General features: G+C 55.3%; 1 pseudogene; it reads right to left on the bottom strand.

The window, feature by feature from the left end:
* Positions 1 to 1,164: 1,164 nt before the first annotated feature.
* Positions 1,165 to 27,135, bottom strand: part of LOC124973075 (phosphatidylinositol 3,4,5-trisphosphate-dependent Rac exchanger 1 protein-like) — an 86,451-nt pseudogene continuing 60,480 nt past the window's right edge.

Raw genomic sequence — 27,135 nt, 5'->3', positions numbered from 1 at the left:
CGCAGAGTGGGTGGGTCCCGACCTGTGCTGTGTACCTACCTGTCCAGTCATACCTCTCAGCTGCCTGAGAGCTGGGCATGCGCAAAAAGCACAGGCAGCCTGGGCATACCCCCATGTGGCTCCGTTCACTGTGGACTCACCACGTGTGTCTGAGTCCCAAACCACACAAGGTCTGCTTTAGGGGCCGTAGGCACCCAACGGGAAGAGATCCCTGGAGCTGCCTCCAGCCTCCTGCCCTTATCTGTGCACTGGTGAGTATGCGGTCTGGTGAGAGTCACTGCAGAGGTTCTGGGGATGCAGACACCTCCATGTCCCTGCACACCCCTGGGATGGGATCACACTGCTGGATCTGCAGCAGGACAAGAGGGGTCAATAACTGTGGAGGCAGGAGTGCCAGGCATAGGCCACCGCCCATGGGAAAGCCCAGCCTCCAGGTGACTCAGGTTGGAGCTGGGACTGGGTTCAGAATCCAGCTCTGCTGTGTCCTAGCTGTGTGACCTTGGACAAGATACTTAACTCCTCTGGGCCTGAGCACTCCCACCTGTCAACTGGGAATAACAGCAGGACCTTGCTCACAGCACTCCTGTTTGGATCAAATGGGCCCCCATGGGTTAAGAGATTGGCCCAGGGTCTGGGGCAGGGAAACCACAAAAAAAAGTTAGAAAAAGACGCTTAGAGAGCACATGTGGAGACTCTCAAGGTACAAATAAGGTTTGCAAGGGGGTCTGCAAGGGCAGCCTGGTCCTGATCCTGTGCTGGGTCCACAGGAGACATGGCCACTGGAGAAGCAGCTGAAGGATGTGTAGGAATGTTGCACTACTTTTGTATACTCGGACTACTTCAAAATAAAACGTTACTTAAAGCTTGTGGGCATATTTTGATGAGGAACTGGACACGGATGGAAAGCAGAGACTGCCTGAAATGAGCCCAGATCCCAGGGCTGCAGAGCGGCTGAATACCACGGGGAGACACCCCGAGATTCACCTCAGGGCCCGCAGGGACCCTTTCCAGCCCTCCCCCGAAAAGGGGCCCTTGTGAGGGTACAGATAGGTCGAGGCTTGGGGCTCCTAAAGCAGAGTCCTCAAAAGCAGAGTGGGGCCCAGGGCAGAACCAGGGGTCTGTCAGGGTTGATGGTCCCCTGGAGGAGGAGGGGCAGGGGGCCACTCACCGTGGTGCACCCTGGGGCATCTGATCCTTGACTCAGAGATTTTTGGCCAGAATCTCCACTCTGGGGCCCTGGAAGGAAAGAGCTGTCAGGCCTGGGGCCCCTGGAGGAGCTTGGGACATGCAGGGACATCTGGCAGGGGGAGCAGTGCTCCAGAAGCTGACACCCTCGACCCCCAGGCAAGCCAGGTCTGGGCTGAGGGCATCCAGTTCCAGGTGGCCTCACCCCACACAGGGCGCATGCAGCTGCCTTGAGCCCAGCCTGGTCTCACCTGCTTTTGCATGATGTCTGTGGCCTGCATCAAGCACTTGGGCAGCAGCCTGTGGCTCCATGCCAGGATAGCTGCCCACTCCAGGGGCATGCTCAGGGTGCTCCTGTGGAGGGGTAGAGAGGGCATGGGCAGCAGTCACCCCCGCCAGGCCTCACCTCCCCTTCTATGGCTCTGTGGGCCATCAGCCCTGCATCCTCTCCGGGCTGACTTTCCCCACCTGCCTGCTCCTCCCCAACAGCCCCTCCTGGCAGCCTCCACCCCTTGGCCTGTCCCTGCAGGGGTCTGCACCCAGGACAGCAGCACTGCCAGGCAGGGCCCTGGTTTCCATCAGCTGAGTGGGGTGACTCCCGAGGCCTGGCCCCTGCTCAGCAGCCCGGACACAGTCCTGTGGCTCAGGCTGTTAGAACCCAACTCTGCACCAGGCCTTGGACTTCAAGCCACCCTGTACCCTTCTACCTGCAGCCCTGACAGATGAGTTGACTGGGCACTCCAGTCTCCCTGACTAGAGTCAGGATTGGAGCAGCATTGACAGGGGACCAGAAAGAGGCTGTCCCATGCACCGTGGGATGCCAAGCACCAGCCCCCACCCACTAGATGTCACAGTCCCTGGCTCTAATGACCACAAATGTCTCTAGACATGGCCAACGTCCCCTGGGGAGCAAAACTGCCCCTGACTGACGACCTCTGGAACAGACCCTTCTGCACCAGCCCACAGCAGGGGACAAAGGCTGGGGACACAGACAACACAGAGTGCCTGGCACACAGGAGCCTGCCCACCACTCAAGGAGACATGACTGGATGCCTGTTCATCAGACCCATTGGTGCCAGGCACCAGTCCACTGGGCACAGCAGAGAACAGAGTCCCCGCCCTCACAGATGGCCTGAACCAGGGTAGCAGAGCCTGTCGGAGCAAGTGGCATAAGTGGCAGGCATGAAGACACATGACCAGGAAGGGCTCCCAGGAAAGGAGCTGTCTTTCCCTGGGGCCAGCAGCCAGGCAGAGGACAGAGGAGGAGTGTCCAGGGTGGCCGGAGGCAGTTCTGCCCTGTGGGTGAGCCATCCCACTCACAGCAGGGATGGAGGCTCAGAGCTTAGTCTCCCTCATGCCCTCCAGCCCAGGACCCAGGAAGCCCACAGCCCTCCCACCCACTGACTGCCACAGACAACCCAGTTTAAAGATGACCTGTGGTCCAGAGCTGGGAGGCCCTGCCTGGGTCCAGCAAGCCAGGAGGTTCAGGACATGGATGCAGGCTTCCTGCCTCCTGTCCCTGCCCCCCAGAACCCCAGGCCCTGGTGCGGCCTACCTCTGCATGCCCATGCTGCACATGGTAATCTGGCAGGCCTGCAGGCTGTAGCAGAGCTCAGAGGAGATCGGGACGAGGCCAGCGTCTTAGCTCCCGCTGGTGCCAGGCTTGGGGTGCTCGAAGGACTTCATGAGGCAGCACAGCTCGTCCAGGGCATTGATAGGGTGGATCAGCTGAAGTGGGACAGACACACGAGATGCTTGGATGCAGCTGAGGGCAAGAGTCGTTCCATAACACCTGCTCAAGATCAATCTGTGGCTCCCTACTACCCTACAGTTGGTACATGATGTTCGCCATATATTTTAGGTCTCACCTTCCAGCCTGCTCTCTTCAACTGCCCAGTGTGTCCCTGACTAATCACAAACAGGCCATGCCCTCCAAACCCTTAGGAGGAGGAGCCCTCCCTGTTCCTGCTTCCCCAACCACGTGTGGAAGTAAATGTGGTGGCTCCTCCTTCCTATGCCCTCTGAGATCTTTAGAGTCCTAAAGCACATGCCCATCACCTCTCTCACAGCAGCCAAAGCCCCAAGGCCAGCACACCAGCCCAGGGTGAGGTCTGCCTCCAACCTGGAAGGCCGGGCATTATACACTGAGCAGCAGGAGCCAAGGCCAGCGGGGCCCAAGGGGCAGTCACGCACAGTGCAAGCCAAGTAAAGCAAGTGGGAAGAAGCCCCAAATCAGATCTCATGTCTCTCCACTTCTCGAAAAAGCTGGAAGCCTCTGTTTCTATGAGATCTTTCAATTTCTAAGGGCTAGTAAAAAATGTGAAGGAAGAAACAAGAGCAGGGCCCAGCCACGCCTGGCATGGGGTCTACGGCTGCCTGCAGGGGCCCCAGCCCCAGAGAAACCCACGATGACCACGGTGCATGAGAGAGAAAGAGGCCGTGGTGAGCGTGAACCACCTTGGAGACTCCCAGGACCAGAAGGCACAGCCAGCAGGGTGTCTGGAGGAAATCCCACCAGCGGAGTCCTGACCCTGGGGGCCTGCCAAGCCAAGCCTCAGGCTGGGGACACACCTGGTTGGTCTTCACAGCAGTGGTGCTTGCATCCGTGGGCAGATTCAACCGCTCCAGGTAAAATGTCCTCAGGGAGAAAGACGAGCTGAAGGGGGCCCCACCCCCAGCCCCAGCTGGACAGCCTGGCCTCCCCACTCCAGGTGGAATCAGAGGCAGCCTGACAGCCCCACCTGCCTCTCCTCCTCGAAGCCCTGTCCCCAACTGGCGCTGGACGCTGCTCTGTGCTCACTGGTTCCAACTTTGTCCCCCTCTACCACAAGGGTTGGTTGACCATAAAGCCCCAAGCTCTGGGAACCAGGCGCTCTCAGGGACACTGCTCAGCTGGGCTGTGTAATGCAGTACAGGCTGCAGACAGGAGGACAGCAGCGAGCCGCCCTCATGCTGATAGGTCTTTATTCACAGCACGGGTTGGCTACTCTTGGCGGTTCCTGCCCCAGAAGAGGACAGACTCCCACACACGGGGACAGTGTGTGTCCCGCATAAGGTCCTGATGAACCCATGCTGGGCAGAAAAGTGAATGACCAGAGCCCATATTTATAACACTCCACAAAGAGCAAAGAAGAGATTCATGGCCTGGTCCATCCAAAAGGGCACCAAGATGTTCTTGTCCAGAAAATGGACGGAAGCGTCAGTCTCCCATTTCCAAATGGCAAAACCAGGCCCAGAGAAGATAAAAGTCCCTCTCAACCACCCCTTGTCACCTAGGCAGGACTTGGGAGGGGCCATGGGCAAGCTGCTGGGGATGTGGGAGCTACTCCCCTAGACCTGTACTTCCTCCTGACAAAATCTGTTCCCTCCACTTCTCCCTGCATGGGTTGTGAATGGGATGAGGCCCAGGGCACTACACCCCTCTCTCAAGGCCCAAGAAGCCCAGGGCCCCATCTCAGCTCCTGCCCCCATGCAGAGTGGACCAGCAGCTTGGCTCAGCAGAGAGGACCTGCTTTGAAGCCAGACTATTGGTCATGTGACCTTGGGCATGCTGTGTATCCTCCTGAGTCTCAGCTTCCCCACCTGTAGAATGGGTTAGCATGACCTACAATGCACACTGCCATCAGACTCTCATGCAAGCAAGGAGCTCCAGAAAGAGCATCTGGCCCACTCCTCATGCTGAGGGTCTGCCAGCCACCTGCTGTGGTGGCTTTCTGAATCCTGCCCCGACATAGGCCCAAATACATATCTGAGCTTATGGTAATACTGCTGGACGTTCTCCAGGGACTGGGCATTGATCTCCTGCTGAAAATCCTCTGCTGCCTGTCTGCCTGGAGGAGGAGACCCTTCCACATTCTCCAGAGCTATGGAGGAGAGGAGGGAGGGCAGGGCTGGGTCCCAAGGGCTCAGTGGCCTTGGCTTGGACCCCGTGATCCCCCACAGCCTGCAGCTCACCTTTCATGAAAAGCATGACATGCATTTGGAGGCTGGCCCTGCTCTCCAGGCAGCAGGGCTGCTTGTACAAGTGGTAGCTGTCGAGGTAGAAGACCACCTTCAGCGCCTGCCAGCTGCCCTCTATGTAGTAGAAAACATTGGTGTCTGCAGGGGCCACATAGCCCCAGCTCCTCTGCCACAGCAGTTTTAGATCTCCCTTTCCCTGGTGCTAGAGTGGCACCCTAGCACCTCCCTGCCCTCCCCACTCTAGAGGGATAGCCTCAGACTTCCCTGCCCTCTGACCCCGCTCCAGAGGGATAGCCTCAGAACCCCTCTTCAAAGCCTCAGGATGGCACCGTGGGACTTCCATGTCCACTGATGCCAGAGTAGCATCCTGTGACCACATGTTCCCTCCAGCGTAGAGGGGCAGCCTCAGACTTCCCATCCCACAGGTGTAGCCTCAGACAGCCCCACACTCTGCAGCAGCCTGTCACCTCCCTCTTGAATGACTTCGACAGATGTTCTATGCCCTGACTGCCCAGCAGACAAGACAGCCGTGTGTCATCAGATCCCCCCATGGTGCTCTAGTCACCCCTTGCCTGGTAGCTCAGGCCCACCTGGAAAAAGCTGCCTTCAAACAGCACCTGCATCTTATTCACCATATGAGGAAGAGCTTAAGGCAGGGAGGGCAAAATGAAGCTATCGGAGCCCCTGCTGCACCTTGCAGGCATCACTAGCTGATCGGGGTTCTCCTGAGCCAGCTTAGCCCCAGACAGGCAGGCATTGCAGTTAGCTCAAACTGGCCCCTAGAAGTCGAACCCCGTGCAGCAGTCTGCATTTCTGGCAGGGACACACTGCCCCAAGGAGGCACAAGTTGGTCCTTGAGGGAGGGCAGACCTCACGAACCAGATGCACAGCACATGGACACACAGGCCACGGCAGCGCTGCAATTTCAAGGGGGTATGGCAGCGAGGAAAAGGGGTCTCAGGGGCTTTTCATGGAGTGAAATGAAAGGAAGGGAAGTGCTGACCTAGAGTGTGGCCCTCAGCCTCACAAGTGCTACCAGTCCTGGGGACTGCTTGTGACATGGACACGCCAGTTCCACTCCAGTTTCTGAGGTAGGAGGTCTGGGGTAGGTTCTGAGAATCAGCCTTTCTGGCAAGTTCCCAGGACCCATGCACAGCAGCAGAGCTCTGGAAGCAAGCACAGGGTTCTCAGTCTTTGCTGGAGGTCACCTGGACAGCTCCCCAGGGACCCTAGGACATAGGGACCCTCTGCCCAGGCCCCACGCCACAGCAGCCAGCAACAGGGATCTGCATCTGGGATGCCCCCAGCTGACTCCAGGTGAGACCCATGAGGAGGGCAGGACCATGGCTATGCTGCCTCTACTGTGGCCCAGATCCTGTCCCCGAGTACTGAGTGCTCACTGCTACAGATGTATGCGTGGTGGGTGTTGGGTAGTGGGTGGTCAGATGGATGGGGGGGCAGGACAAAGGGAGAAAGGACTAAGAAACATCAGTCAATTATGCCATTAGTCCTTAATCTGAATTATTTACTCCAAAGGATGACTCCAGGGTGGAATTTTAATGAGAAGTGCTGTGGACCTCTTTTAAGACCCAATGAAGACAGCTGGGTTGATGTGAGAGAACTCCTGTTTTTCCACTCATTTGGGGCATGAGGCTTGACATGCTGGGTTCAGGTTCACCTTGGGAAGCTGACTTGCACACAGGAGAACAGGGCCCTAAGCACCCCCTTCAGCTTCAGTGTCCCAACTCCTACAGTGGGGATGGGAGGAATCACTCACTGGCCACACAGTTCTCATCCATCTTCTTAAAGGAGAAGGTGACACTGTCCAGCTATGACAGGGTCACCCAGAAGTCCTCCAGCATGGTCCGTTCCTCCTTCTGCAAGAAGACACAGTGAAGGGACCTCATGTGCCACCCACACCAGGCTTTCACCTCACGGTGCTAGGATCCGAATCTAGGCATTGGGCTACACCGGGGCCTCCTGAGCACCAGGTCTAGGTGTGCTCTGTGGGCAAAATCATGGCTTACCCTGCAGCTTGTCCTGTGGCCCCCATGGGTCAGAACTCGCCTCTGCTCTGATTTGCTGAGTGACCTGGTAAAGTCACTTCCTCTCTACCCAGACAATGGTTACTGACTTAACCATTCCTGCCCGCCTCCTGTGCTCCTCCAGGAAATCACAACACCCGATTTCTCTTGCCCCTCCCCCATACACAACCATGGCCAAGCCCTGACAGGTGGACCATGCTCCACATACCCCCCAACTTCCCAGCCAACACCCACAGGGGCAATATCCACGTCCCAGAAGGACACCACACATCCCCTTCATCCTCCCGCAAACAACCCACCTCTCTCTGGGCTGTTACCTTTTTAAATCGAGCCCAAATCCCATTTCTCACCTGCCCCCAAGCCTGTAAGCCTCCTCTGCCCCATAATAAAGCCCCAGTCCTACAGACAGGGCCTGCGAACCTCTCCTCCCAACTGCCTTGCTGCTCCCAGGGCACGCTGCCTCCGCTGGGGACCTGAGCACATGCCACCCTCTGCACAGCAGGTGCCAGTAACACTACTTCTGGATCCCTCAGTTGCCCTAAAAATGTCTCCAGATGCAGCCAGTGTACCCTGCCTAGCTTGAGCACCACTGGTCTATGGCTTGTGGTCTGTTTCTCTCCCACCAGGAGATAAGATCCCCAAGTACAGGGATGCTTTGATCACTGGTAGACCCTAGTTCCCTAACAGCGGTACACAGTAGGTGCTCAATAAATGTTGTGTGAACAGACTAGGTCATGGGCACCAGCTGGGAGGGACACTGGCAGAGGGGCCTCCTACCTGCCTGGCCCACTCATCACCCCAGCCGTTGCGAGCAGGGACTGGCAGTGCAGTAGGACCCCAGTGGCGTCCACCTACTCCAGCCACTTGTGGTTGGTGTCGCAGCTGCTCTCCTCATACTCACCATTGTTGTTGTAGCGGTAACTGAGGGCCACCAGGGCCTGGCAGAAGACGGTGTCCCTGTGCAGCTGCAGCTTTGTGTCTGAGGTGGGGATAGGCCACTGGGTGGTGCTAGCAGCAGGCTGACAGAGTCCAACCCTGGACCCCTGCAGAACCCATAGGGCGAAGAGACCAAAGTTCACTTGTGGTCAAAGCCAGGTCCACAAAACTCTCCTCAGCCAGCAAGCCAGGTGGCACCAAGTCCAGACCCAAGCATCTGCCCAAAGGGCGGGCCAGCACAGAGTCCCTGCAGTGCCCCCGGACCCTCGCGCTCTCTGGGGCGCAGTACTTCTCGGCCTGGTGGGCTGTATGCCCCTGGTGCTTCTCTGCCACCTAGCGCCACCCATGAAGAACTTCCTGCCTGCCCTCAGAACTGTGCCCTCCCCTTGCCACCCTGCCCTCACTGGCCCCACCCAGCCCTGCCTTCTGCACAGGCCCTGCCCCACCTCCCCCCCACCCCCGCCCACTTGAGGCATCCAGGTAACAGGGGCTCATCTGCTGGAAGGAATTACTCTCAACTTCCGGCTCAACTCAGTGGAGTTAAGGGGTCTATTTTGACCTGGACCTTAATTGACTGAAAATTTCTGGGAGAAGGGAGGGACATCAGTCATTTCCCCGGGTCTCCCTCCCCACCTGCAGCCCTGGCTCCACTATCAGCTGGGGCTGGATTCCTACTGACAAAGAGCCTCCCCACCCTTCATCCTCTATCCTGCATCCTTGTCAAGTTACCCAGGTAGCAGGTGGCCCAAGACAGGGCTCCCCAGTTCCAGGGTCCCAAGACTTGTCCCTTGGACATGAGGTTCAAGTTGTTCCTGGAGGAGCAGGAGGACAAAATATTGCTTTCCCCAGTCCAGGTCCTGATGGGCCAAGGACAAGTCACCTTGGCCACAGAAGACGCCTCTGGGGCTGGCCCCATGGACGCCACAGCCAGGAGGGCCTCGCTGGTACACCTGGGCACGTGCACTCACTTATGCATTTCAGCAAGGCCAGGAGCAGCTGGTTCTTCCTATCTGGAAGGAGGGGGACAAGAGGGAGGGCACTAAGTGAGGCTGGCAGGGGACAGTGGAGCTGGCCCAGTCCACGTGACTGACCCTCACAGAAAAACAGTGCTAAGGCTGCACTCTGGCAGTTTGTATGGAAGGCTGGTGCAGGTTCCCATCCAGCAGAGAGTATAACCAGCGCTTCCATCTCTGGAGCCAGAGCCCCTATGGACACTCACACACACATTTGTGATACACCCACTCACACCAGCCAACTTCGAGTGCACACGAGTGCATGTCCTGGATTGCACAGCTGCCCTGGGGAGAGGGCCATCACTCCTCCGGCCACCATTCAGCCAGGCAACTCTCCTTCAAAGGTGCCCTGGGGCCAGAAAAGCCTTCAAAGGAAAGTCTGAATGGCCTCTATGTCACTTGAGGTACTGTCTTCCCTAGGCCAGAGGGAGGCCTGGTCAGCTGTGGCGACAGCCAGAGCAGATGCTGTACTGAGGGTGTGCCCCCATTAGGCAGGGTACTAAGTGCTGATGGGTACAGACTGGTTTATCCTCATGACTGCACGGGGCCAGGAGCCCTGGGACTGCACATGCACAGACATGGATGCTGGAGAAGTCAAGGGTGTGCCAAGGTCACACGGACAAAGGTGCGTGGCCTGGGATTCAAGCCCTGGCCCTCTGGTCACAGAGCCCACACGCTTTACCAATCACAATTTTGTAAACAGGACAGCTCAGGGTCAACAGAGATTCCAGCTCAGAGGCAGCTACTCCCTGGGGGTTACCTCCAGCTCTCCTGGTCCAATGTCCCCTGGCCTGGGTACTTCCAACCCAGGAGACCTAGACTCAAATGCCAACGAGGAACAAGGCGGTGACATCAGAGGTGTGGAACAGACACCAGGCTGTGGGAACTGGAAAGCTCCCAAGAGGGTAGCTGCCACTCATCTCCTGCCCCACGTGAGTGCAGGACAGCTGGTCTCTGCCACCTCGAGCAGCCAGGAGAAATCCAATTCCCGGGGAAACCTGAGTGGGCACCAGTGCTCCCTGTTCTGATGCTGTAGCATCAGATCTGTTGGTGGCCCCACCTGCCAGCTGTGACCTCAAGGATAAACAAAAGGACAGAACCAAGCCCTGTTCGGAAGCTGTGAAGAACAGTTCAGCCTCAGTAGCCTCAACTCACAAGAAAGGCTCAGCATGACCAGTGACCAGCATCAGCAATACTCTGGCAAAGGACACACAGCCCAGACCTGCCTGAGCAGGTCACTCAGCTGAGAAAGTGTACATACTCTTCTTGCCCTTCCCTGAGCATGTAGAGGAAGGGGCAAAGAGATGGAACCTGGCAAGACCTCGCTGCATTCAAGTCCCAGGCAAAGGCCACAACCCCCACCATGACCCTCCCTGCCTGCTGACCTTCCACATCTCTCTGGATGTTATCCACCAGGGTCTTGATGGAGCTGGGGAGGTTCCAGGGGTCCTCCTGGATGCTGATCTGGATCAAGCTCCAGTCACGGACCATCCACTCTTCTTTCTGTTTGAACTCTAGGGAAGGAAAGTAACGAGGGCCAGGGAAGGGACAGAGGTGGCTTTGGAAAACAGTGACACAAAGGCCCATGCCCCATCATCAGATTGCAAAATTCATAACCTTAGACCCAGTGAGTCAGCAGGACTCTGGATATAATCCAGGCCTCGGAGGATAAGTATATGTTAAGTGTGCTACGATATCAATGTTCCATTCCCATCACAGACATCACTAATCAATCTCAGCACCCTTCCTGCTAGTCTGAGGCCATGATCCACACCTACAGCCAATCCAGTGCAGAAGCACAAATCAATTTCAGCAGTCTTTGTTCCCAGATCTGGACGTTGTAGCCACAGAAGACTTTTCAGGTACTAGGTCATCAAGCCACAATCAACTGAGGTGGCACATGATTTGTGACCTAGACCTTCCCTATAGAGAAGGAAGTCCAGCACAGTGACTTCCCTAAAGTCACACAGGGTAGTGGGAGAACTGGAATTGAATATGGACTTACCAGGGCCAAAGGCCAGGCAGACACAGTCCCCTGTTCTCTTGGCCTCTTCCCGGGTTTCTGAAGTATGTGTGGTTTGGGACCCTCCCTGCTTTTCTTCCTGAGGTTCACCCCTGAGTGGGGGTCCTGACACAGCAGAGGGCCAGCTGAGCAGGGACCGACTCCTGCCTGGAGGCAGCTGCTGTCTGCATCCCCATCTCCTGCACCAGTGGGAGCCCCTGAGGCCAGCAGCGTCCATCCTTCTCAGGGTCACCAGCATCCAGCACCTGGCCTGGCATGAGCTGGCTCTGGGGAACTATTTATTGGCTGCAGAGCTGCATGAATAAACTGGCAGCTGGGGGATGGAAGGGTGGACAGATGGTGGGCAGAAGGGTGAGCGAGTGGGAGGAAAAGCAGGAGGACATAGAAATTCCAGTTCTCATCTTAATCATTGCAAGAAGAAAGTCGCAGCTTGGTGCTAGTACAGCCCTAGCTGTCCGCTCACAGAGCCCTCTTCTGAGGAGGCCCCAGACAGGTAATGGTACAAAACCGCAGTGCAATGATGGTGTTTCTGTCTCCTTTAAGTTCTTCATTATGGTTGTCATTAATTTATGGCCTACTACACTGGTTCTTCATATATGGGGAGGATAAGATAAAATCATTTAGAAATTAAGTTTCCAAAAGGAAGATACCTTTCTAAAATTTATTTATTTATTCTTTTAGGTACTGGAGAATTGGACCAGGGACACTACACCTTTGAGCTTCATGCAGCCCAGTACTTTTTTATTTGTTTACTTTTTAATTTCTTTGAGACAGGGTTTTGCTAAATTACCAAGGCTGACCTCAGAATTGCGACAGTCCTGCCTCAGCCTCCTGAGTCACTAGGATTACAGGCATACACCACCGCACCCAGCAGGAGATATGATAAAAAAAAAAAAGTCGCATCAATAATAAACCAGGTGGCAAATGCACATGGACTGCAAGCGTGAAGATGAACCAGACCCTGTGGTGTGACTGAATGGGGGAGCGTGCTCCAGGCCTGTCCCTGTGTCCCCGATGGGGAAGCCCAGAGGGTTCAGGGACCACCTCTGGGCCACCAAATGTGCTTTGCAGCACCTGCACCTTCTACTACACATTGTTTCATTTTTACAATGCTTTAAAAATGTTTTAAAAAATGAAAGACATCATCCGATTCTAAGCAAATGAAGCTGTGGCTGGATCTGGCCCACAGGCAGGAATCCGCTGGCCTGGACTAGTCAGGGCCACCCAACAGGAGTGCGTGCCCCCAGCAAGTAGCCTGCTGCCCCCCCAGTGCCCCTGACCTTGGAGGCTGTGCTCCATGGGGAAATGCTTGGTCTCCTCGAATGCCCTGCCCATCACCAGTCCCTTGAGCAGCACCTTGATGGTGTCTACCTGGAGACAGGAGCCCCATGAGTGCAGCCCTGTGCCGAGCCCACCCAGCCCACTGCCAGGGGACTGCAAGGACCCAGGAACTCCACCCTGGGACAAGACGACCTGGTTGAAGATGTGCTCCAGGCAGCCATGGAGTTTGTCCTTCTTGTCCCACAGGATGCACATGTCACAGGGCAGCTCATCCCCTGGCTGAAAGAAGAGCAGCCACCGTTGGTTGTTGCTGCACACACTGCTCCTCCAAACCCACAGGGGACGTGCAGCCTGCCAGGCCCAGGTCCCTGCTGAGTCACTGGGCAAATCCCTGGACCTCTTTGAGCCTCTGTTTCTTCATCAGAAAACTGGGCAGGAGGCACCAACACCCTAAGATGGTGAGGTGTCGATATTCCCACTCCACAAATGAGGCCGCTGAGAACAAAAAGCTGGATTGCAAACCCACTGGGTCACTGTCCCCTGTTCCAGTAAAACCAGCTGCCAGTGAACCTCCCTGGGGATGGACTTCAGTGGCCTGATCTGTCACGAGACATTAACGTCCAGCGACATATTCCGTCTTCCTGAACTTCCTTTTCTTCTGCTAAAGTGACGTATGATAAAGTTAAATTTTACGCAGACTTCCTCTGGCGGGACCCAGCAGTGACAGTGGGAGGGACTTGCCGCCTGGCCCACCCTGGGCCTTTCAATCATGGACCGTGAGGATGTCTGACCTATTTACTCACAAAGTGCATTTTTAAACCTGAGTGAACAAGACTAAAATCAAAAATCACATCATGCTTTCAGTAAATGCTGCAAGCACAGCATGCCCTCCTTGGTATCATCTGTGTGTCTGCCCAGCTGCTGGTCTGCCTCCATACATATGCCCATGTCCTCCAGGTACCATCGGTGGGCACACCTGGGGGCATGAGGGTTCAGGGCCAAGGGGATCGCCTGTACTGCCTGGATTTCTGGTTGGCATGTGCGTCATTTCTTCGGGTCCCCTCGATTCCAGAGGTCTGAGGGAATTCACGGCACCCACCACACCCACACCCCACATGACCCTGCACCATCATGCATGATTGCCTGAGGGTCTCTATCTGCTCTGTGTCTAGGATCTTGATTTCACTAAGTGTCCCAGCACGCAGAGCATGACAGGTGCTTGATTAAGTACATGCTGAACGAGCAGACAGAAGGAGACTCCATGCGACTCAAAGCAACACACTGCAAACATGGAAGGAGGCTCGGAAATACCCACTAAGATAATGGCTGGGCAGTCACTCACCAGACCCCATCTCATCACTGCCCAGGTAGGAGCTTTCACTTCTCACTCTGGTGTAGGAAAGGACTGAGTCCCAGTTGCTGTTGCACTCGCTGCATGGGGTGAGAGACAGTCGAGTTACCCTCTGCTCCCACCCCGGTCCCAGACACAGACCCCCCTTCTGGGGCGTGGTCGAAACTCCAGCCCATGGAAACGACCACCCAGGGGTACTTCCTGTCTGAGGGAGGGGCAGCACTTTGCAGCCAGCATGGAAATGCAGAAAGATGAGGGGTGAGTTGCTTCCATTCACTTGTCACCACTGCCCAGGGTCCCACACTTGCCTGTCACCACTGCCAAGGTCCCATACTCACCTCTCGTCACTTCCCAGGGTCCCACACTCACTGCCCAGGTACCACACTCACCTGTCACCACTGCCCAGGGTCCTATACTCACCTGTCACCACCGCCCAGGGTCCCACACTCGCCTGTCACCACTGCCCAGGGTCACACAGGGACCCAAACTCATCTGTCACCACTTCCCAGGGTCCCACACTCACCTGTCACCACTGCCCAGGGTCCCACACTCACCTGTCACCACCGCCAAGGGCCCCACACTTGCCTGTGACCACTGCCCAGGGTCGCACAGGGACCCACACTCATCTGTCACCACTGCCCAGGGCCCCACACTCACTTGTCACCACTGCCCAGGTCCCCACAATCGCCTGTCACCACTGCCCAGGGCCCCACAATCGCCTGTCACCACAGCCCAGGGCCCCACAATTGCCTGTCACCACTGCCCAGCATCCCACAATTGCCTGACAACACTGCCCAGGGTCCTACACTCGCCCGTCACCACTGCCCAGGTCATACACTCACCTGTTACCGCTGCCCAGGGTCCCACACTCACCTGTGACCACTGCCCAGGGTCCCACAGGGACCCACACTCATCTGTCACCACTGCCCAGAGCCCCACAATCGCCTGTCACCACCGCCCAGAGCCCCACAATCGCCTATCACCACCACCCAGGGTCCCACACTGGCCTGTCACTACCGCCCAGGGTCCCACACTCGCCTGTCACCACCACCCAGGGAACCACACTCACCTGTCACCACCGCCCAGGGTCCAAACTAGCCTGTCACCACCGCCCATGTCCCACATTCACCAGTGACCACCGCCCAGGGCTCCTGTCACCACTTCCCAGAGTCCCACACTCGCCTGTCACCACCACTCAGGTCCCTACTCGCCTCTCACCACGGCCCAGGGTCCCACACTTGCCTCTTAACACTGCCCAGGGTCCCTAGTGCTCCCTGAGTGTCTGGTTCTTCTCAGGGGACAACCCTGCCCTGGGTATGACCTTCCCACCCACCTGACCAAGGAGCTCCATAATCAAAAGTCACTGGTCCACATTTGCATCCCACCACTGGTTGACAATTAAAGGAAAAGCCCAAGGACACAGAGACATAAGAAGGAAGGCCCAAAGACCCATAAAAAACCCTGACCCTCGAAGCTTCTAGTACCTGGGCACAGAGGCAGCCAGGAGGCCCAGTCTACAGACCCCAGGGAGCTGGGCAGCAGGACTGGGCAGGGCCCTCGGGACAGCAAGAATGTTCGCTGACTGCATCTGCCTGCAGCTCTGGGAGTGCCCATGGCCTGAGCTGCCTAATACACCCTCTAGTACCAGGCGGAGGGGGCTCAGCTCTCCCTGGGCTGAGATGAGGAGGTATCCACACCCATGGTATCCATGGTCAGTATGGGAACCAGCTCTAGTTCACTTAACCCACTAAACAAGGCCCCACTGATCTTGTTACAATTATTCTTATCAGCAGCAATACAGCTCACAGCCCCTCAGGAGAAAAAGAAAACCATCTTATTTCTTGGATCAAGTAAAAATAAACAGCATTTGCTGCAAAAACCATGGTATGTTTTGCAGTGCTAGGCATTGAACCCAGGTGTGCTCAACCACTGAGCTACATCCCAGCCCTTCCTGTCCATCTTTCTATTTGTCCATCTATCTGTCTACTGATTTTGAGACAGGGCCTCACTAAATTGGCCAGGCTAGTCTTGAACTTGGGATTCCCCTGCCTTGGCCTCCCCAGCTCTGGGATCACAGGCGTGTGTCCCTGTACCTAGAGAAAACCACAGTCTCACGGGAGTCTGAAAGCACACCATGCAGTCCATCAGACCCCTTCTCCGACACTCCGTCAGCATGTATAGCTGCACAGGCAGCATCTGTCAGCCAGGCCGGAAGCACCAGTCTGGACAGGAAGCTGGGGGCCCTCTGGGGTGCATGTTGGCTTCCCCAGGGGTCAGAGGCTCAACTGTTCTGATGACTGTCCCATCCAGCCTCAGGCCACAGTGGCCACACCAACCTGTAGGAGCCCTGGTAGCTCATGGTATCATGGGCCTAGTCTTCCTGGTCGTTCTCGGACACTTTGAAGCACACTTTCTTGATGTCCCTGTGGTTAGTCCTGTCCATCTCACTGTCCTCACTGACCAGCAGGGAGGAAGAGGCCTCCTCAGCCAGGGGCATGTTGCAGGCCCCGTCAGGAATGGGCTCCGTGATGGTGGACAGCAGCCTGCAGGGCAAGGGCTCAAGGTGAAGACCCAGGCTGTGGCTTCACCAGTCTCTGACCTTCAACCCTGCACAGGCGGAGCCATCCAGGGCTTTGTGTCCCTCCCCTGAAAGGCCCACTGCAACTCTGCAGATGCCCAGCTGGGCACCCACTGGGGCCAAGACACACATGCCCGTGGCTCCTGGCCAAGCTTGGGCTCTGGCTTTTGTGTGCAGACCAGGGTGCTGGACGAGGCCCAGAGAGCAAGACTTTCAGTCAGCAGGCTGCAGGGCCTCGGGAGCACCCCTGGGCTCTGCTATTATGGATGAAATCCCCCGGAGACAGGTGGCAGGTAAACACATGGCATGGCTGGGTCACAAGGAAGTGTCATTCAAAAGGCAGTTTTAGCCTTAAGGCCACCACTTCTTGATTGAGAGGCCTAAAGCAAATCGTTCACAGTCTCTGAACCTCCACTTGTAAAATGCGATAATTCACGTATGCATCCAGGGTTGGAGGAGATTGGAGGAATAGAACATGCTGTGCATTAGACAGAACAGTGTCCCATGCCTCGCGGGATCCGCAAACCTAGGTTAGATGCCATCCCACCTCTCATTAGGTCAGTGTCACAACTGACTCCACTCTGCAGATGGGAGACCGAGGGTCAGAGAGGTTGCCTGAGATTGCACAGCCAACAGGTCATGGGCCAGGAGTAAAGCCCATGCCTCTGGCTCTAGAGCCTGCAGCCCAGCCTCCTGCAGGGGGAAACCATCCCGCAAAGCAGAGAGAAGTTGTGCAGGGCTTGCAGGCTCTGCAGCTTCCCACCCAGTGAGCAAGGCCCATACACTTCCAACAGGCAGCCTGTTCAGAAATGCTTCTCTCCCACAGAAAATGTGCTGCAAGGGGACACTGTCAAGACAGCCCAGTTGTCACCACAGGGAGTGCACTTGCTGGGCCCCTAGTGGTTGAGGCCAGGGATGCTGCCCAAGGCGGCCCTGCCACACAGAACCACTCACCCAAAATGCCAACAGGCTCAAGGTAGACACCCTGCCCTAAAGGTGACCATGTGCCTCTTACTGTGCAGAAGAGAATCAGCTCCTTAGCACCCCTGGGACGCCGTCCCTGTTCAAGTGTCCCTGACTGTCCCAAACTGTCTCCTTCAGGTGGTGTGTCAGAGGCAGGTCCCTAGCCCCATCCAGAGGCTGCTTCTGGTGGCTTCAACTCCAGGGTCCTAATGGTTAAGGGACCTGTCTCCTCCCACAGTGGTCACTGTCCTGCATGATGGCCCAACTCTGGCCTGTCCACACACATCTGAGGGGGCACCATTCAACCCTGCTGGGCCCCACCCTGCTGCCAGCAGACCCCAGGCACTCCTTAGACATGGTTGGGGTTCTGTGTGTGTCCTGCAGTATCACAGCAAGGTGGCCTCAGGTCCAGTAGTCTACCTTACTGTGATGTTTAATTCCCGAGTCTTTCGCCAGGCGGCCTCAGTTCCCCTGAGGATGCAGCAGCCTTCACTGCTCGTTGGAGGATGACCTGACCCTGGGGCATCTGGCCAAGTCTGCAGACAGTTTGGGTGTCTTGGTGGGATCAGGGCCTGGGCACCTGAGAATGCCACTGCAGGCAGCCGGTGTGATAGGACAGCTCCCCTCCAAGGTACCAGCACAGAGGCATGCAGACCAGGCCAGGCTCACCTGTTAATCAGGGTGATGTACTGCTTCATCTCCTTGAGGGTTACATCCAGCTTGGTGAAGAGCTGCAGGTAGGCATCCTGCACCTTATGGTCCTCCTGCTTCAGCAGGGAGTTCAGGCCCCTGTCCTCCTGGCTGAGATGCCCCCTGGCTGGCCCAGAAATGTTGCTGAGAGTCTGCCCTTGAGGGACCCGTCCACCACAGGTAGGCACTTCCAGGATGGGGTGGCCACAGTGGTGATGCAGTTCTGGGTGTAGGACATGGGGTTTGGGTGACCTGTGGTCGAAGGGCAGTCCCATGAGGCGGGGGCAGGCTCTCCCAGGACCCAGGAAAGAGAACTTCCCAAACAGGACTTGGGTTTTTTCACGGTACCAGAGATTGAACCGAGAGCCTCACGCATGCCAGACAAGTGCTCCACCACTAGTTCTACCTCAGCCTTTTATTTTCTAATGTTGGGACAGAGTCTCACTAAGTTGCAAAGGCTGTCCTCAAACTTGGTGATCCTTCTATCTAAGTTTCTCCATTAGCTGGAGTCATAGGCATGTGTCACAGGGCCCGACCTCCCCTTTTGGAACTCAATCCACTAAGGGTCCCACACTCACCTGTCACCTGGGACATTCTTAGTCTGTGTGACTCAGAAGGGGCCCTTCCTGCCTCTTCCCCCTGAAGTTCAGTCACACAGGTGGGCAGAACTCTGGTGAATCTGGGATTCTGCTGGACCTACAAATGGACCTACAAAGGTCTGAGAAGAGATCTGAAGGAGGACAGGGACATAAGTGAAGTGGAACTGTGGAGTGTTCCAGGCAGTGAGAATGGAAAGCACAAAGACCCTGGGGCAGGGACATATTCAGGTAGAGTGGATGGAGCAGAGCAAACAGGAGAGTGCTGGGAGGGGAGGTTGGAGAGCCAGGCTGGAGCCAGCCAAGGTGGGGACTTTGATCTCTGTCCTGAGCAGAAGGTGTCATCCGGAGATCTGCTCTCCTGTTTGGGGGACCCCTAGGAGGAGGTGTGAGCAGGCTACTGCAACCATTTTGGTGAAAAGCCATGGCAGTGTAGGGAAGTGGTCAGATGCTGGGGGCAGAAGGAAGTGGGTGGACAAGGGTGTTGCTGGGATTGAAGTGGGAGGAGGGTAGGAGAAAGGAAGGCATCCAAGAGGACTCTGGGTGAGGCCGAGAATCTGAAAGGATGGAGGGGCAGGTCCTAAAGGGAGGCTCCTGTAAGCATCCTGCGGGGAGGCCGAGTGGACAGGTGGGCAACTGGGGCTCAGGCTGAGATGGCTGCAGAGGCAATGAAGTCTCCCTTGGATCCAGTGAGCACAGTGCAGAGCAAGCGGCCCCCAGAGGAGCAAAGGAGCCTGCACCAGGCGTACCTGACCTCCCACAGGTCCCCAGGGGGCCACGGGGACCTCAGGCCATGACACAGGGCCTTCATGGCAGTGGAGCCGCAATGCAGACAAGTCCAAGCAGGCGAGGACATAGAACCCCAAGCCCAGAAAGCACGTGGCCCTCAGTCACCTGGGCTGAGCCTGGAGACTCCCATCCAGAGCATACAATGGTGTCACTCTGAGCCTCGGGCTCTGTGGGTCTGGGGATGCCCAGGGAACGGGTACAGAAATGCAGCTGTTGAGGCCCAGAGGCCAAGCACAGAGGACACACCCCAGTCATTCCCTGTCACCCCCACCTCCCTGCTACCCAAGTCAGGCTGGTCTTCCTCTGGGGCCCCCTCACAATGGGGGTCCTAGCCAGGGGTCTCCTGGCTGGCTTGTGCCTCCTGGGCATCCTTGTGGGTGTGGTCGATTCAGTTGGAAAGGCCCTTGGATGTCCAGGAAGTGGGGATGGGGACCAGCTGCCTGGGGACCACCTGGGGCTCAGGCCTGCCAGGGACGCCACCTTGAAGGGTCTCCCAGATGCCACTGAGTCTCCCAGGGCCTCCAGCATGGATGGTGACTGCCCCATGCATCAGCCAGGGGAGGGGAGCCTTTGGGAAAATACCAGACCTCCAGTGTCTCTAGGGCCAAGTGACAGCCTTGAACACAAAAGGTGCCCAAGGAACACCTTGATATCCAGGGGATGGTCAATGAAGAATTTGCCCTCCCACAGCCCAGCCCCAACAAGGACACACAGGCTGTCACCACCACTCTGCCACCACACCCAGGGGTGAGAAGGGAGGTCCGGTCTCGCCCCCCAGGTTCTGGATACCAGGTTGTGGGGTTGGGGCCAGGCTTCTCCTGTGTCCAGTGGATAGGGCCATCAAGGCTGCCCTTGCATCTGGGGGGCAGCCATCGCCCTGCTGCTCCCAGCAGGGCTCCCCTCGCCTGGCCAAAGGCCACTCACCAGCACCTCTTGGCCGCAACTCCGGAATGCCTGGAAGTGCTCCAGGACCCTCAGGGCACCCTTGCTGGCCATGCTGCTGCAGTTGACCTTCAGGATGCACTGGGTGGCACTCAGTCCTGCAGTCACAGCCACAAAGCCTGGGGACAGGAGTGAACAGGGTGTGGCGGGCAAGGCAGGCCGCCAGGTGAACTACACCCACCCCAACTCCCCAGACACCCAGGGTACCTCCCTCCCTGGAACTGCCAGGCCCCGCATGGGCAGCAAAGGAGCTGGCACCCCATTCTGCAGAAGAAGCATCTCGGAGAAGGGGCAGCTAGCTGTAGGGGACGTACCCTAAAGGCAGTTGCACCCTCATGACAACCTCTTCCTCATACGTGGCACTGCCTGATCAACCAATAGTTTATCTGGACTTCTTTGTACTGCCACTTTCCCCTGGAAACTGAAAAATGTGTTCTTACCCAGCAACCAGTTATGTGTAACTCCCTGATTAGCCTGCTTATCTCCACTCCCTACTGTCAGGGATTGGTTAGCAACAGTTCCATGAACGTGATCAGCTCGTGCTTGCCATATCATCCTATGGGGCTCTCTCCCTCATGAATCCCCCGTGCCTTGCTGAACTTTAAGCTGACTGGTTCCCACTTCGCCTCCACCCTACATAAAAGCTGTGTAACTTCCTCAATAAACGAGTTCCTGCTGTGCTTCGTGAGCTGACAGACCTCCCAGTTCTGGTGTGTTTCCATTGCCGATGACACTCATCATCCTGCTCGCTGGTATTCTCTTCAGGCGGGCCCTGAGGAGATACATCGGACCTTGTTGCTCAACAGGGAGCAACAGCTAGCCAAGGTCACATGGCAGGGGCATCCGGCTCTGCACCCAGGCTCAAGTCACTAGAGCTTTGTCTCCTTCAAGGTCCTGCACGACCTTGTGGTCCTGGACCAGGGTCAGCCCATGTGGCAAAGGAAGCAAGGACTCAGGGAGGCACAGTAGCACCCAAGGTCTCAGAGTCAGAAGCTGGGACTCGAGCCAGTGCTGCCAGTCGCCAGGAGCACATCCTCCCTCCCACAGTTCATGAGCACCAGCCCCTGCCCCCGGGGCCTCGGGGTTGACATGACATGCAGTCTCTGCCTGGGCGGGCGAGGAAACAAGGGCAGCCTGGCTTTGGGACTGGGTCACACCCTGCTCTCCACCGTCCTTCATTCAGCACTACTCAACATCCTGGGCTCCAGGTCCTCGTCTCTGAGATGGGACATTGACACAACCACTCATAGGGTTCCTGAGGGATCCGGGGAGTTGGCACGGGAAAAGGTTCAGCAGCAAGCGGCTCTCAGCAAGGGCTCGGGAAACACCAGCGGCCTTGCTATGCTTGGCTGGTCCATCCACTGCAAGGCCAGGACTCAGACTGTCCCCCAAAGGCGTGAACCCAGCTGGGTGCTTTCTCAGAGGGGGTGGAAACACAAAGAGGTGTTTCCTTTCTTTTGTGGCAAGCCTGGGCAGAGTTTCCCAGAAGCCTCAGAGGTGGGGCCCCCAGGTTGCCCTGGGTTGTGGGATGCATGCTGCTTTCCTTATGTGGAAACCTGTCAGCCCTTTCTATTGTGAGACAGGGTCTCACCAAGCTGCCAAGCTGGCCTTACATCTGTGATCCTCCCGTCTCAGCCTCCTAAGGGGCTGGGATCACAGGTGTGTGCCATGCCCAGCCAACCTTTCCTTCTATAAGTCGATGGCTCTGAGTGTTTTGTCACAGCAGGTGCAAAGCTGACTGACACCCACTCGCACTATCGCAGATCACAAAAGTGGCTGCTGCTCCAGGGCAGACCTCCCCCCTGCACTAGCGCCATCAGGGTTGGAGGGTCACCCTGGGCACTATGGGATGCCAGCAGCATTCTGGTCTGCCCCAGATCTAATGGCAATCCTCCCCAGTCCTGCCAGATGTCATGAGGAGGAGGCAAATCACCCCCAGTCAAGAACCAATGCTTTAAAGGTAAATGACCCCTTCAAAATGTCATTGACTTTTCAGGAGCCGTCTGTCACTATTTGTACTTTCTTAGCAAACAGATTCTAGAAGCATAAGTATGACCTCAAAAGTGACAATTAATGTTGAAACTTTAGAAGAGGCCTGTGTGTACAATGCTAGCCCAGCACCGCGGACCTGCTCAGTTTCCTCTCCAAGGCAGAGGGTCCCTGAGACCACAGGGGCTGAGCCAGGCTGTAAGGGTCCGGGCCACTCAGAGCTCATATGATTCAGACAGCCTGTCCCCAGGGTCACTGCCAGTCAGCAGGGTTCTCACTCACCTCTCCCCATGGCATAGACACAGGGTGGGGCGGCTCCCCAGATCTGGAAGCACAGGGCCTCGGGGTGGTTGGGGACTTTGATGGTCCTGCAGCAGGCACCAGGGACAGGTAAGGCATAAGGAAAGCAGCACACTTCCCACAACCCAGGGCTACCTGGGGGCCCCGCCTCTGAGGCTTCTGGGAAACTCGGCCCAGGCTTGCCACTACCACAGGAGGAGAAATGCAGTTGATCAGAGTCCACACCACCAATCCTGGGGCCAAGAGCCCCAAAATTCTACCAGGCTGCCTGCACCACTCCCCATCCCAGGAGCCCCCAGTGGCCAGCACAGCACCCCACCAGCAGGTGCTGACTCACTGTGGAAGAGGCAGAGTGAGAAGCGGTCCAGTTTAGCTTGGTGCTGTCCTCAGAGAAACACCCAGCAGTGCCCCTAGCAAGGGACTGGATCTCTCAGTCACAGCCACACTGAGGCCTGCTCCTCAACATGGCAGGAAGGGCTGTACCTGCCAGGATGGGTGGCAGGTGTCCTCTGTCTGGGATGCCCCTGCCCAGGCTGTGTCCCAGTTCTGCCTTCATTCCTCCTGTTCCTGCCTGCTTGATGAAGCCACCCGGTAAGCCTGTGCCCCAGCCCCAGTGCTTCAGAACTTTGAAGAGAAGGTTGCGCCTGGTGTCCTCTGCCACTGGAACAGCCAAAAACACAGGGACCTGACTTCCTGAACCAGCTCACCGTCAACTGAAATAACCACATTCAAAATGCCTACGTTCCCACCGGGGGAACACTGCCTGGAATAAAAGGGAAACTTGGACACCAGGTGTGCGATTAGAAAGTAGAGAACTCGCTCTGAACCCCGACCTGCACCACCTGCAGCCACTGGACCCCAGAATCTCCAGCTGCTCTCCAGAGGGCTCAGAGCCACAGGTGGGCCCCACTGCATGGCTGGTTTCCTCACCCCATCACTTGGTTGCACCCCTCAGCTTCCTTGCTGGTCCTCAAACATGCTAGGGACGGCCCCACTGCAGGCCTAGGCACCTCTGCCTGGAACCTCCTCCCCCAGAATCCCCAAAAGAAGCCCCAGTTCCTGTCCGCCTCTCTGTGTCCACCCTATCTACACAGCCCAGTCCACTCCCAGCTCGGTCTGTCCACAGTGCACTAGTCACCCCAGCATGGGATCTCATGCCCCTACCTGTGTACTTTTGCCCCAGCCCTGTCCCCCAACTTGACTGGAGGCCCACAAAGGGTAGGAACTGTGTCCACACCAACAGGGCCACATGCCCAGGGCCTGAAGGCCCCTCGGTACAGTCAGTTTACGTCCCATGGTGGCTGCAGGGACAGGCCACCCACAGGGCCACCAGCTCCTGCCCCACCAGCACCCCAGCACAGCACCTCCTCAGAATGCCAGCAGGGGCAGGGGATACTCACTCTTTGGCCTTGGTGGCCACCAGGATGCGCAGGGGTGGTGGGAGCAAAAGCACTGGTTCAGGAGGGACTCCACCATAGAGAAGGGCCACAGCAACACCAGGTCCTTGTTGTTGGAGTACATCTTCCTGCCTTCCAGCAGGCCAGCCATCTTGGGAACAACAGGGCAGACGGGCATGTGGTTATTAACCACGCTTTCCACAGTAAAGGACCCTTCCTGTGTTCCTTAGGACAGGGGCAGCCCTGCAGGCCATGGCAGCTCCCCTGTGGGAAGCACTGAAGGCCCAGGTTCTGGACATCAGCTGCAGTGGGTGGCCTGCCCAGCAGAGCCAAGCTTGGCATCCAATGGGGTGGTCACCTGGTGACTGCCCCTCTCACGGGAGCTCCTGGCATGGCAGGTGCAGCCCCACCTCCAGCCCAGGAGAAGCTGTGAGCCTGGGCTGAGTCCTGCCTCCCACCCAGCGCTCCTCCAGCCCTGCCCAGGGCACAACAAGGAACTCCTCCTGCTCGAGCCGCCCGCTATTTGGGTTTTTTATCATCGAAGCTCTTTGGAAATCTGACTCAGAATGTAAGCGTTCCCGGTGCCTCTGCGCAGAGCCAGCAGAGGGTGCCGGTGTGCCACACAGGAGTGCACTGAATGGGGGGGGGCATGCCCCCACTCCCCAGTACCTGCAGGGGTCCTGGGTCCAGTTTCCTCAAGTGGACGCAAGAGAAGCAGGACCAGTGTCCCCAGACCTGCCAAGCTGCCCCCTCCCACCTGCACATAGCCCCTGCCAAGAGCTGGGAGGCCTCACCTCAGCCAGCGAGCACCTCTGGACTGATTTCACCACCATGGTCTTGTTCTCCTCAATGTCAAAGTCATAGTCTTCCTCCTGGGGCAGGATCTGAAGGCCCAGAGCAGACCTGGTGAGGCACCCCACCCTGACCCCCATGGCACTGTGCTCCTGCCATCTCCTCATGTCCCAGGGCTACCGGGGGGTGCAGATGGGGGGTCTGCAGGACAGCAGCCAGACCAGGCCAACTGAGCACAGTAGGTGCTCAGTAGATACCTGAAGTGAGGACATCACCCCACTCCCATCAGAGCCTGGTGTATTTGTCCAATCTGTCTGTCACCCCTTCCTCCTGCAAGCCTAGGGGACAATCTCCTTCCTTCCATGTTACTGTCTTAAAGTTGTGACTTCTTGCATTAAATTATGTGAAGAACAAATTAACCCACACACCATTATCCATTGGTATGTTAAATGAAGGTTATTCAGATGGGTTTTCATGGAGGTTCACAGATTAAATGATATGGTTGCTAGGAAAGAATGTGTATTCTCTTAGTACTTTTTCTATTGACACTTCTTATGATACAAATTCCACAACTAATTTTATGGGGCAGAAGCACTGGCAACATTTGCAGCAAAAAATGTAGCTCAAAACCCTACAAGCAAAACCCATCAGGAACTGCAGAGTTTAAGGCTGTATACCTAAAAATTATGCATGTATAGGGCCCATAGTTCCAGTACAGAAAAATGTATCCTTTCAATACTTGCTTTCACAAAGCAATGTATACTTAGATACCTAACTGCATTTTTATTTTTTGACACAAAGGTTTGTCCTATACTTGAACAAGTAGAAAGTGTTCTTCAGACAAACAGAAGAAACTCAATAGAGAGTGAAGTCTTTTATGGGCTGGCATTTTGCATATTCAGGGAGAGCGAGATAAGCCAAGGAGAGGGAGGAGATGTTCTCAGGGTGAACAGGAAGGCGATTTAGTCATCAAGACTGAATTCTATTTTATGTTTCCGTTGTGAGTAGCTAGGCATTACTGAGAGACAGAATGGCACAGATTTCTCATCACTGTTGGGTTTTTCTAACTATCACTTAAGGCTATGGGAGAAAAACCCAAGATTTAATGAGAGGTGATATAAAAGTGTCTTACCTATTTATTTTTCATTAAGTATTTCTTTTTTTAAATTTATTTATTTTGATTCATTGTTTCTTAATTTAAATATTCAATTATTTTTCATAAGAAAAAATTAAAATATTACCAAATGTTATTTCTGATTACAAGAAAGTGAAAATTTCTTTGAATGCTTTGTCATTTTTAAAACCAATATCCATATTATGTGAGTATATAGAATGTTCTTATTAAATGACTCTGTGAATTAAACGTGTTTGTATATACATCATGCGCATAAATAAGAAAATTATGTATCTATAAAATTGTATAGACAGATATGAAACATGGTGGACAACATTTTCTTCCCTGACTCTAACAAGTTGTCATTGGTTATTTAATTTGACTTGGACGTATTTCTTTTGGCAAGAATAGGTTAAATACTTTTGGTAAAGTCCTTCAAGTCTGTTTATCTACTGCTAGTTTAAACCTAATTATGGTACTGGGGTCAGACAAAGGGCTTTGAACATGCTAGGCAAGTGCTCTGCCTCTGAACTAACTTCCAGGTTTCAAGCAACCTGTTCTATAAAAGTGTGGACCAACCTGACATGGTGAAGCAGACACTCAGCACTAAGTCTTGGTGTGAGAACTGAGGGATTTCATGGGTATGTATCATGGTAAAAAATTCATGGTCTCTGAAGGACTCCAGGGTAATTATTTAGTTTCTTCCTTAATGGAAGTTAAGCTATATAATGCAGAAAACATTTTCTGTGTTTGCTCTCAATATTTATTTTCTGACCTTTTTATTAGAATATTCAGGAACTCTAAACAACCTGAAGAAATAGGTAACTAGTAACACCAAGTTCTACATGTTATGTCTTCCAGATGGACATGACAGAACTAAGGAGTACTAAAATTCATTTAAATTGCTTTTATATTAATTCTTATATTTATGTCAGATAGCAACATGTACTTTTTTCCTCTAAATAAATCTTGATTCCTGAATTGAATCTCTTACACTTTTCACCCACCCCACCCCCATCTTCAACCTGAATGCTTTTGCTGACCTAAGTAATATTTTGAATGACATTTCAATATTTTATCTGTTAGATTTCCATCATTTCAACATGAATAAAAAAATGTATTAAAATAACCATTGCATTTTACAATATACTAAACATAATCCTAGATAAATGTGAATTAAATGTTGATTTA

The sequence above is a fragment of the Sciurus carolinensis genome (genome assembly GCF_902686445.1).
Source record: "Sciurus carolinensis chromosome 14 unlocalized genomic scaffold, mSciCar1.2 SUPER_4_x, whole genome shotgun sequence".
Classification (NCBI taxonomy): Eukaryota; Metazoa; Chordata; class Mammalia; order Rodentia; family Sciuridae; genus Sciurus; species Sciurus carolinensis.
This window is presented reverse-complemented; position numbering and strand designations above follow the sequence as displayed.